The sequence below is a fragment of the Myxocyprinus asiaticus genome, chromosome 26 (assembly GCF_019703515.2).
Source record: "Myxocyprinus asiaticus isolate MX2 ecotype Aquarium Trade chromosome 26, UBuf_Myxa_2, whole genome shotgun sequence".
Classification (NCBI taxonomy): domain Eukaryota; kingdom Metazoa; phylum Chordata; class Actinopteri; order Cypriniformes; family Catostomidae; genus Myxocyprinus; species Myxocyprinus asiaticus.
Window position 1 is genome coordinate 13,533,239 of NC_059369.1, and position 11,402 is coordinate 13,544,640.

At 37.1% G+C, this 11,402-nt stretch overlaps 1 pseudogene; it reads right to left on the reverse strand.

Moving 5' to 3' along the window:
• LOC127416711 (liver carboxylesterase 1-like) overlaps nt 1-8,369 on the reverse strand; it is a 29,520-nt pseudogene extending 21,151 nt beyond the window's left edge.
• Nucleotides 8,370-11,402: the final 3,033 nt, after the last annotated feature.

Genomic DNA, 11,402 nt, shown 5'->3' on the forward strand with positions numbered 1-11,402 from the left:
CATGACAGCAAAAATGTTTATTTTTGGGTGAACTATCCCTTTAAAGCAAGGAAAGCGGCGTGTGATAATTCCTGATTTCTAAGTCTTCGGTTTAGCAATGGTACCAGACACTGATCGCAGATACAAAAACACATGAAAGCAAATCACCTTCTGATATTACATCAATGGTGAAGATCTACATTCAAACAAAAGATCAATTTAACTGCAAGTCCTCCAGTGTTATTTACATAGCAGTTAAATTGAAAAGGGGTGATGAGAGAGCCGCATTATCCCTTTGTGGGCCCTGACTGCGTCCCTGAGTTCTCATCCATGTCAAAGCTTTGGATTTATTTAGTCACACAATACAAGAATAACAGATTTGGATACAGAGTATATTCTGCAAATAATGAAGCCGATTGGTGCAACAAACAGCAAGGAATGACCTGAATAATAGGGATTTATGGATCTTAATAATAATATTAATTAAAAACTTAGGATTAACTGATTCAAATGCACATTCAAACTGACTCAATTAATTAAATTCCCTTTCTAAGCTTGAAGCTAAATTAAACCCAGAAGAAAGTTGTTGATGCTCAGTGGTTGCTCGTTCATACCTCGGGAAACTGAAAATTAATTCTCAGTTACTGTATCTTTCATTTAAGTTAACTTTGTCTCAGATGTTTCTCCTTAAATGCCTTAGCAGAAATAAAACTGGACACAAATGAGACAATTGTTGACAGAGTGAGTACAGAGCTATAAACCTACAGTAATGAGGATAGCATTGCTAAGATAATTTGATCTTGCAAGAATTTGATGAGAAATCATATGAGTTTGGTATCTTGGCAAATTTGAGCACAGTTTGAGCACATTGTTGAGATCACTCTAGAGGAAACACATGACATTACTGGAGTTCTGATATGTGAGAAGCAGAAGCCTTAAGCACACGTCACATTGTGCTCTTCATTTACTGTAATCTCTTTGCTGTGTAGGAGAACATTTAAATATTAAAAAGATTTCAATTATGATTTTCCTATGGGAACGTACATATTTTTCTCCAGGTGCAAACATCCAGCAAACTCTTATAAATGTATCAATACTGTAACATAATTACTCGATTTCACACAGTCAGATAAAACTGTAGTGGATGGATGAATGATGTGGCTCAATTGATCCCGGCATATGAATAAAAGCCATTCTCCTCCCACAGGTTACACCTATGGCCAGAGTAGCTTGATAAGGCTTATGTTCCCCTGGGCATATCTCATTGACATATTAGTGTAACGGAACCATAAAATAAATTAAATATTAGAACTGCAACTAACGATTATTTTGATAATCAACTAAACAAACTATTATTAGATACTATTATTAGACTGGAGTCACGAGTTCGAATCCAGGGTCTCCTAAGCAACCAAATTGGCCCGGCTGCTAAGGTGGGTAGAGTCTGATGGGGTAACCTCCTCGTGGTCGCTATAATGTGGTTCTCGCTCTTGGTGGGGCGCGTGGTGAGTTGTGCGTGGATGCCTCGGATAATAGCGTGAAGCCTCCACACACGCTATGTCTCTGCGGTAACGCTCAGCAAGCCATGTGAAAAGATGTGCGGATTGACGGTCTCAGACACGGAGGCAACTGAGATTCGTCCTCCGCCACCCGGATTGAGGTGAGTCACTACGCCACCACGAGGACTTAGAGTACATTAGGAATTGGGCATACCAAATTGGGGAGAAAAGGGGAGAAAAAATAAATAAATAAAGAAAATGCCACTGAATGACCACTAAATTACAGGGAAAAAAAATACTTGATACTTTCTATGAAGAATACTTTCTATTAAGTTTAATTTAGTAAAGAATTAGCCTACTATTGTTATTTGAGTGTTTTTGTCTTGTTTTCCATGTTAAAATATCTTAAAACAAGATACATTTACCCAAGAACATATTAAATATTTAGACTTGCTTTCAGAGAATATATCTTGAATGTAAGTCTACTTTGTATATAAGTGTATTTTTTTCACTTGTTTATAATTATGTCAGTGCAGTAAAGACAAAAAATGCACTTATGTTCAAGATTATGATTAATATTCTCTGAAAACAAATTTTAATGTTTTCAGCAGTACAGCTCCTCAAGTAAATTTACCTTGTTTTAAAGGAGTTTTAGATATTTACTCTATATTGGAAAACAAGCCAAATTAGACAAATTAAAAACTGATTTTGTTGCAGTGTTAATGGGCTAAGACTACTCTCTCTCTCTCTCACGTTTGTGTACACTTGATTTTGATCCATATTTTACAAAAAACAAACTCGCTGTTCTTAACAGAGTTGCCTATCACCGATTTCTTCACGTTAAGATACACACACTGTGACAGATATAGTGCTTTTTGATTCAATACGTTGTAAGTCATCACATTACCATCTGAAGCAGCAGCCAGGGATGAGTGTGCGAGGGATGTGTCTCCGCGTGAGAGAGCGCGTCACGCGGGATCAGTTTCAAACTATCTCGGGCTGTTTTTCACGCGAATCATAGAAGCAGCCCTGATCACACAGAGAAATACCAGTTTCGGAGTTTGTGCTTATTTACATGACCTGCTTCCTTATTATTTTCCTTTTCCTAAATTCCCTTTTCAGATGTTCTGACATGCATGTTTTGCAGAACACCAGCTCCGCTTTCATGATGACACTGCTTCTGTATTTACTTATTTTGTATTTTTGTATAATTCCCTCATACTTTGCGATCAACATCACCTCAAGCTGTTTGGAAAGTCTGGAGAGCGTCTGGACTGTGAGTTGTGTTTTCTTCCTCTCCTCTATCATGCACTCGAACTAAAGTGCTCCTCTCGTATGTCATCATTAGAGCTTCATATGATCTCATGTTGCATTAAATGACTATTTGACAACGCAAAATTGTTGAATAATCATTTTAGCCTTATTAAATATATATACAAAATATGTACAAAAAGCTGTCCCCATACTATAAGGATGCACATACACAGACTTAAAAATAATAGCAAAAAATTGTTTTAAAAACTATTTAAAATTTAAGGCTATTTAGAATACACTTTTTACATGCAGCCTGACACCATTAAGCAGATTTAATTTCCAAAAACCAGGTAAAGAACTACACTACCCACAATCCTGAAGTGGGATCCAATCAGAGAAGTTGCTGTGATGAAAACAAAGCTCACCAGTGAACTCCCACTACCATAAATCATCATTATTGACGGACCCCTCCTGCCGATGTCATGTTCAGATTTAAGTCTGTCCTAAAAATAATGATCTTTAATGACCATCTTAAAGAGGCGTGTATTCCCCCCACCCAACCCAACCAACCCACCCACCATTAAGAAAATCAAGAAAATCATGGGTTTTGGCTGTGATGAAAGCCTGTGGGCTGTTTTTAAAAAACAGGACAAATCCTTTGATATGTCCCACCCAACCTTTCAGTAGGAAGTCCGTCAGGAACAACAGAAAATTGCAATTGCAAAGCTATTTCATGGGGTCTTTATAATAATCACAGTATAATAATAAACAATATTTCTTTCAATTAATGTAGGCCTAGTTCATTAGCCTAACTGTTGGCCTAGCAATGTAGCAACTTAACGTATTAATATAGAAGTCAATTTTGGAGATTTTAGAGTCTGAAATATGCATTTTATAATATAGATTTTAAGTCGTTAAGTTGTGTTGTGCGTGTAAGTCCCCCAGTAACCTTACCCTCTTTGGCAAAATGAAGAAAATACTTGGTGAGCACTTCCTGGAAGTTCACATCAGCTGGTAGCATGGTCCCCAGCACCATTTCAAGACCCCCGAAGAAGGCCAGGCTGTCCAGAGGACGGAAGGCAAAGCGACTGGGAAATGGAAGCCAGTTGGATGCGTTTGCTTTTCTCGACGGAGAGTAAGTCACCAGGTAACGGTACACTGGGCTCTTTAAAGCTCCTGGAATACATTTTAACACAATTGAAAATATTTATATTAAAATGACTGACTATGGAACAAATATGTTGGAGATATTGTACAGCCAGCCGTCATGAAGTCGAAGGGTCTTGAATCACCCTGAAGGGGTTCATTTTGTTATAATAATAATAATACATGTCAAACATGTTTGCATTGTAACTATACAAGCACATTAGACCACAAAATACAGCACCAATAAGAATGTATTCCAGAGAGCCATGTAATAAAAAAACGTAATGCATGCATGTACAGTACCTGACTATGAAAATGTAACTAATAATAAATCAAGCTTCCCATATGATTTAAAAAATAATTTTACAATGTAACCAAAATGGCACGAACAGGCTATTAATAGTTCATAAATTGTTAAACACTGAAATGTATAATGAAATAAAAATACAGAGGGTCCTGATAAGACTTAAGAAAAAAAAATAAAATAACCTGCAGCTCTTTTAGTCAGGTCATTATTGGGGCAGGTGACCCTCATGTCAGAGGTCATGGTGGTGTAGAGTCTCTTTGGACATTGATCAGAGGTCGGGCATGGTGCAGAGCTGTTGTAGAGCCTCAGGGCCTGATTGGTCAGAGCCTCTCCAAAAGGGATCAGTTTCTGTTTGTGAAGGTTGACCAAAAAGTAGTTGAGAAAAAAACACATATTCAGTTATATACATTTATTCTTAATGTTCTAATTTTCAAATATTTCTTAGGAATGGCTTACTTGTCACAAACCACTGATAGTCCCACCAAGTCCATGTTGAGATGTTCTCATATGGAGGACTAGAGTTCAAGGAAAATGACGTCACATTCACAAGTACCACACATATTCACAACATCTGAATAATTACCAGGGTTGGTCAAAATGCAGAATGTAAGAATTGGTGCACTTTCAGTTAATGAGTTGGAGTTTGAATTGAACTGGCCACACACAGGAAGTTGAATTGGAATGACAGGAAGAGAGAAGAAATTCAACAGGTCAAATTCAAAAGTCAACAGGTATTGTCATTAGTTCAATACAAATTTTGTAGCAAAGCATATATAATTAACATAATTAATTTAGAATTTTTTTGCCTATTTATTCCCTGATATTCCAGTACTGTCAATACAATTAACCAAGTCCTTAAAAAAGATTTGAATTTCTTTTCAATTGTTTCATATAAAAGTAAATTAGTGACATATAGCAAAGTTAGTATTCTCACCGCCATCAAATTCAGGAATTGGGTCTTAAAGGGATAGTTCGCCCAAAAATGAAAGTTCTCTCATCATTTACTCACCCTCATGCCATCCCAGATGTGTATGACTTTCTTTCTTCCGCAGAACACAGACAAAGATTTTTAAAGAATATCTCAACTCTGTAGGTCCATAAAATGAAAGTCAACAGGGTCCAAAACTTTGAAGCTCAAAAAAGCACATAAAGGCAACATAAAAGTAATCCATATGACTCCAGTGGTTAAAAACAGCGAGAAACAGATCAATATTTAAGTCATTTTTTTACTATAAATCACTTCACTTTCACATTCTTCTACTTTTGTTTTAGGTGATTTGCATTCTTCATGCATATTGCCACTTACTGGGCAGGGAGGAGAATTTATCGTAAAAAAGGACTAAAATATTGATCTGTTTCTCACCCACACTTATCATATTGCTTCTGAAAATATGGATTTAACCACTGGAGTCATATGGATTACTTTTATGCTGCCTTTTTGTCCTTTTTGGTGCCTCAAATTTCTGGCCACCATTCACTTGCTATTCTTCTATATTCTTCTAAAAACCTTTGTTTGTGTTCAGCAGAAGAAAGTAATACACATCTGAGATGGCATGATGGTGAGTAAATAAGATCCCTTACATTCTCAATTCTGAATGATGCACAACCCTGACAATTTCATTTTCAAAACTAAAAAGTGGACAAAGAAGTAAACCTCAAGTCAGTTTCCTGTTCTGTTGTTCCAGTCACAAAAGGAACATCATTGTAGGTTTCTTCCTTCTCCCAGGCCTCAAATGGAGGGTCAAGGAGAACATGACCATCAACTTCTGCAACAGCGCCAACAAAACTACCTTTAACTGGAAAGATCAGTTAGACCATCGGCTGCCCAAGATGGATACGGCTGCCATGGAATTGCCTGAGCAAGACACAAAATGACCATTCAGAGAAAATAACCCTAGAACACATCTTCGAATCCTGAATGAAATTTAAGACCAATCACTAAAAGTCAAACAGCTTCACACACCACACAGTAATCAGTTAAACTCTATGAATGGAGAACAAAAACTCTTGAGTAATGCGAAAAATTAATTGCTGAACCGTTGCTTTAAACCGATTCATTCCAATGAACAGTATAAAAGGACTTAAGCAAACAAAAATTACAATTTAAAAAAAATATTTTTACCATATTTACTCTATGTAAGATAATTAAGACTTTTACTATCTTACATTTTGAAAAGTGAAATTAGGACATTTAAAAGAACCTGCAGACACCCCGTTTCATTGATAATTCATTGAGCGTGCTGTGAGATCTGGAGCTGGTTGAGGTTTCATGATTTATTAAACTGAGTTTACGGATGAGGGGGCCAACAGGTTGAGGCTGTTGTTAGTCAGCCATGACTCCACCGCTGCCTTGCTGTGAAAGGTTACGAGCTTGGCCATAAATTTCTCACCTGAAGGATTTGATTGATGTTTAGTCCTTTCTGGCAGATGGCATCATTGCAGCCAGTTCCCCTCAGGAATTCTAAGTTATCGTCTACTGCTGACTTCAGGGAGGCATTATACACGTATGAGCGCAATGAAACAGACCCTTAGCCAGCGGAGACATCATCATGGTCCAAACCGATGTACCATCTTATGAACACACAGAAAGACAGCGAAGATATACAGTGGGTTATGTACTGCTAGATATGCAGCTAATAAATGGTATTTAGATTTGTATAATACACAGTAAAGTTCTTGGACACTTAAACCACACTTAAAATGTCTGAATGTCAATGTAATGTAATGACATTCAGACATTTTTAAGCATGACTTAAGTGTCCCAGTATGTGTGGCTACCGTGTGTTTTACCTGAGCTTTGACCAAATATAGTAACCCATCCTGCATCACCACCAAAGTTGTTGATATTTCACTGGACCCACTGAAGTGCTTGGATCTGGTCCATGAATCCATAATTCCCTTTGACAGAAAACAGAAAGGCACCAGTAAATTAACAACTGTTGGGAATCTCCATGCCTGTAAAATTACTGCAGTCTAGATGGGCTTACTTGATGAATTTCAATATGCTATATGTGTCATACTTGATGGAACATCTTATAAGTGCATTTGACAAGCAGAGAGTTAATGCATGAGTAGAGTGCTATGCTTTGAGAAAGACAGCAGTCCTGAGTAAGCTTGACAGGTACGGACCTAACAAGACAAACACTCTCGGGGGACTAGTCTCAGCTTTTGATGGCACGGCAACAGTCAGTTTACAAACCGTCTGATGCATATTGAACACAAAACTGAAAAACAGTTTCACAGTCTAGTAAGCGCCAATCTGATTGGCTGGTTTGACGGAGCTTCCGAGAGTAAAAGCACATTGGAATTTTTATCAGTTCGCCTGGAAAAAGAGTTGTGTTTAGAAGGTTCTGGGTTGATAATTAACTGGATTTAACGTGTTAATTAAGTACAAATAATTATATACAAATGTAACGCATTAAAAGAATTGAGCCAATTAATCATGCCCCTGGAGCATAATAAGAAATGTTCTTATCATCGGAGCAATTAAAGCTTGCAGTACCACCTTCATGTTTTCAGCAGGGGGCAGTAAGCGCAACTGTAGCTGTACAGGCAACAAACCACAGTTACTGACAGCAAACAGCACAAGATGAGAACGTGTTCTCGCGTTGGAGCACAACTACGAATGCAGGGGTCTCGAGTTGTTTCAAACTATGTTTAAATTGACACAGCATCCTAAAAACACTGTTTATGATGTGACACAACCAACGTGAGATGCTCCAAAAGCATCCGTCTGATGCAAGTGTACAGTGCATTGATGCATCACTAGAAAAGCCCTTATAATAAGTCTACCTTGGACAGATTGACGCATTCAATTGCAAAATGGATTACTGTGGACTGTAGGCCAATAACAGCCTTATGTTCAATAATATGAATATAAACAATATATTCCCATCTAAAGTCACCTTTTGTATTGTCTAATTACTGCTTTACTCATCTGCCACAATAATGTAATTTATTTCAATTATCTGAATTAATATTTATATTATATTAATAAATATTTAAATATAATTATTTAACCAATATACATCGAACATATGGGAGAGCCGATGAGGAACATACACCTGCGGGACACCACCAGGAATGGACTGACATAGTGGCGTCTGGATCTCTTCCTCCCCTTCGTCCTGCACTAGATGGCGATACTCCATCCCCACAGGGACCTCAAACACATCCTCACTCATTTTCTCTCTTCTGTGTGTGTTTGAGAGAGAGAGAGCATACAAGGACAGTCATCCCTGTTTATCCAGAAAGACAATACTGTCTGAAACACTACCAGGTTGTGTAATCAAATGTCATTTCTGCGGTTTTTTTTTTTTGTTGTTTTTTTTTCCACAACTGCCTCCCACAGTACTGGGATCAACTTTTTCAAAATGTCATAATAATCACCCTTTTGTCATTTATGCATCATTTTATTCTACGTATTGCTTTAAATGTATTTCTATTTATAATGCATTATAAAGGTATCCATAATTAACATACAAATAATAATCTATAATATTTTTATAAGGCCTGTAATGCCAGTAGTTTAGATTTTTGCAAACACTACCATAATATAAAATATATTAAAATAATAATAATAATAATAATAAATAAATAACATATTTTATTAGTAGTTCAGAACTGTTCTCTCAGGACAAGCGTATATTTATAAAGTCAGCTGAGAGCTGAGAGCTGAATTTTAGATTTTTTTTTTTATTATAATATTTGTTAGCTTAAACAGTGGTTTGATATTTTTGTGTTACCTTTCAGATGTTAGCTGTTTCTGGAACTGTTTTGTTGCATTCTTTTTTTAATGTTTAAATTTAGCTGGAAAGTCTATAAAAGGCAGTCATCCCCCATGTCATACCAGATGTGTATGACTTCCTTTCTTCTGCAGAACACAAACTAAGATTTTAGAAAAATATTTTGGCTCTGTAGGTCCATAAAATGTGGAAATAACAGGTTCGAAAAAAAAAAAAGAAAAGTTGTTAAACAAGTAGATAAGTAAAAAGTACATTTGTACATTTGATTGTGGGAGATAGCGACACACTAGCCTCGACGAACTCATTTTAGCATAGCAAGTATCTTATTGCTCTGAACAGAAAAAAATAAATAAAATAAAATAAAGCAATCTGATGGAAATTATGTTTCCCTCCCAGATAACGTCAACACAAAGTTACAGGCTATTCAAAACGGTGCAAACGCCCCATGAGCTAAAAAGTGACACTTTCTAATGTAATATACTTACCATGTCAGTAACGTTAATGCATGCATGTATTGTCTCCGACAAAACATGTTTGTAATCTCTCTCCGCCCATGAGTTGAGGTTTGGTTGAGTAAAAGGTGTCTGCTGAAGTGCTGGAGCAAATCTTCGGTTGCCTTTCAGGATCTCTAATGAAATATGCACCCTCACCAACACCAGCATTAATAAATAAATAAATAATAAAATAACAATATAATAAAAAATATAAGCATAACTAAACCAAGATTAATATACCTATTTCTTTTATACATGCCTATATAATACGTATATGCCTATTAATGTAAGCCTATTCCTCTACATACCAATGCTTGACCGACTGCAATAGAATGGTGTTTTTGCTTTAGGCATGATAATAGTTTGAAAAATTAAAAGCCAAATAACATATTTAAAAAAAAAAAAAAAAGAAAAAAAATCCAAAAGTTTTAGATAAATAAACATATTATAAATTCATAAATAATAAAACAAACAATAACAACAACATTACAATATAAATAAAACAATATAAGCATAAATTAACCTAGATTAATATATGCCCATTTCTATTATATATACCTGTAATATATGCCTAAACCATTAATTTTTTTCCACATTTTATGTTGCAACCTTTTGCTAAAATGCTTTAAATAATTTTTTTCTCACATCAGTCTACACTCCATACCCCATAATAACAAAGCAAAAACCAGATTTTTAATAACTTTGCAAATTTATTAAAAAGAAAAACTGAAATATCACACTGACACAGGTATTCAGACACTTGAAATTTAGCTCAGGTGCCTCCCATTTCTCTGGATCATCTTTGAGATGTTTCTACACTTTGACTGGAGTCCACATGTGGCAAATTCAGTTGATTAGACATGATTTGGAAATGCACACACCTATCTATATAAGGTCTCACAGCTGAAAATGCATATCAGAGCAAAAACCAAGCCATGAGGTCAAAGGAATTGCCTGCAGAGCTCAGAGACAGGATTGTGTCGTGGCACAGATCTGGGGAAGGCTAAAAAATTTTTTTGGGCTGTACTGAAGGTTCCCAAAAGCACAGTGGCCTCCATCAGTCTTAAATGGAAGAAGTTTGGAACAACCAGGACTTTTCCTAGAGCTGGCCACCTGGGCAAACTGGACAATCGGGGGAGAAGGGCATTGGTAAGAGAGGTGACCAAGAACCCGACAGTCACTCTGGTTGAGCTCCAGAGATCATGTGTGGAGATGGGAGAAACTTGCAGAAGGACAACCTTCACTGTAACACTCCACTGATCTGTGCTTTATGGCAGAGTGGACAGACAAAAGACACTCCTCAGTGCAAGACACATGCAAGCCCACTTGGAATTTGCAAAAGAGCACCTAAAGGACTCTCAGACTGTGAGAAATAAGATTGTCTGGTCTGATGAAATGAAAATTGAATTGTTTGGCCTCAATTCCAAGCGTCGTGTCTGTAGGAAACCAGGCACCACTCATCACCTGCACAATACCATCCCAACGGTGAAGCATGGTGGTGGCAGCATCATGCTGTGGGGGTGTTTTTAAGCGGCAGGGACTGGGAAACTGGTCAGGGTTGAAGGAAAGCTGAACACAGCAAAATACAGATATATCATTAATGAAAACCTGGTCCAGAGCGCTCTGGACCTCAGACTGGGCCGAAGGTTCACCTTCCAACAGGACAATGTCCCAAGCACACAATCAAGACAATGCAAGAGTGGCTTAGGGACATCTCTGTGAATGTCCTTGAGTGGCCCAGCCAGAGCCGAACATTTCTGGAGAGACCTGAAAATGTCTGTCCACTGATGGTCCCCGTCCAACCTGACAGGTCTTGAGAGGATCTGCAGAGAAGAATTGCAGAAAATCCCCAAATCCAGATGTGCAAAGCATGTCGCATCATACCCAAAAAGACTTGAGGCTGTAATTGCTGCCAAAGATGCTTCAACTAAGTACTGAGTTGAGGGCCTGAAAACTATATTTCAGTTTTTTCTTTTTA